Source organism: Macrobrachium rosenbergii, chromosome 15, assembly GCF_040412425.1.
Source record: "Macrobrachium rosenbergii isolate ZJJX-2024 chromosome 15, ASM4041242v1, whole genome shotgun sequence".
Lineage (NCBI taxonomy): Eukaryota > Metazoa > Arthropoda > Malacostraca > Decapoda > Palaemonidae > Macrobrachium > Macrobrachium rosenbergii.
The window spans coordinates 34,738,545-34,739,687 of NC_089755.1; positions in this window are offsets into that span (position 1 = coordinate 34,738,545).

Here is a 1,143-nt window from a genome sequence, read left to right on the forward strand (position 1 = left end):
GTCATTTGTTATACCGGGGTATTGTATCTGTGACCCTCATATTTACATTGCTTGTTGCAAATTACTGCATGATTGATCTACTGTAAATTGTTGCATTTTTTTTTTGGTCTCGTATATTTGCCCCATTCTCTGTAAATAAACCCCTTTTTAATTGTAAAAGAATTCAATTCCAAATGGCGACCTTCATTATTTCCGTAAATCAGGAATAGATTCTAATAACTTGTTCCACTTCCCCCTTATACCGGCAGTTTATGAAAAATATATTGTTATATATATATACACCATATATATATATATGACATTATATATATATGTATGTATGTATATATACACTAGCCTATATATTATATAGACTAGAAACGAATATATATATATATATATATTTATATTTTTATACATACAGTACACACACATATATATATGCACATACAATTTGGCATAAACACTCCTTCCAAACTATTTTCTTAAAAAGGCAATTATCATTGATTTAATTACACTGAGGAGGGGAACTTCAGAATGAGCTGGAATATTTTGCCCTTCCTAACAATGCCCATGTATATAAACTACGCTTTCTAGGAAATTTAATCATATCTTCAGCGAAACAGGGACCTTTTCTTTAGGTAAAAACAGAGAGGTAGGCGCGAATTTTGTGTGACAAAATTTCCAGAGAGTAGGACAGTGGAGAGAGAGAAATGAGACATAGGCATTCCTCAATACCAAAATACTCGAACTTCTAGTCTGGTATCCAAATTGCTCGAGAAGAGAGAGATAAATTCTTCAAGACCAAAACGGCCACTAATCGTACGTATTCTCTCTCTCTCTCTCACACACACACATACACTCGTAGGCTAGGAGAAGTTATAGCGATCTCTGGCAGTAAATGGCCAGAAACGCCACTGGTTCTGTTGAGTTGGCGTGTCCGGATCGTCCAGGTTGAGAAATAAAACCTTTCGAGCAGCATTTAACCACCTCCCAGTGTATTAAAAAGTTAGAGTAAAACTTGCAGGTAGGAAGGACCACGAGGGCCTTGAGTAATTCCCAGGAGGGAACCCTGCAATAGTTTATCGAAGATTATTAGAGCGCTTTGTCTTTCCCCAATTTATTAAATCTCATTATCGACAAAGCCAACTAGCGTCACCTGGC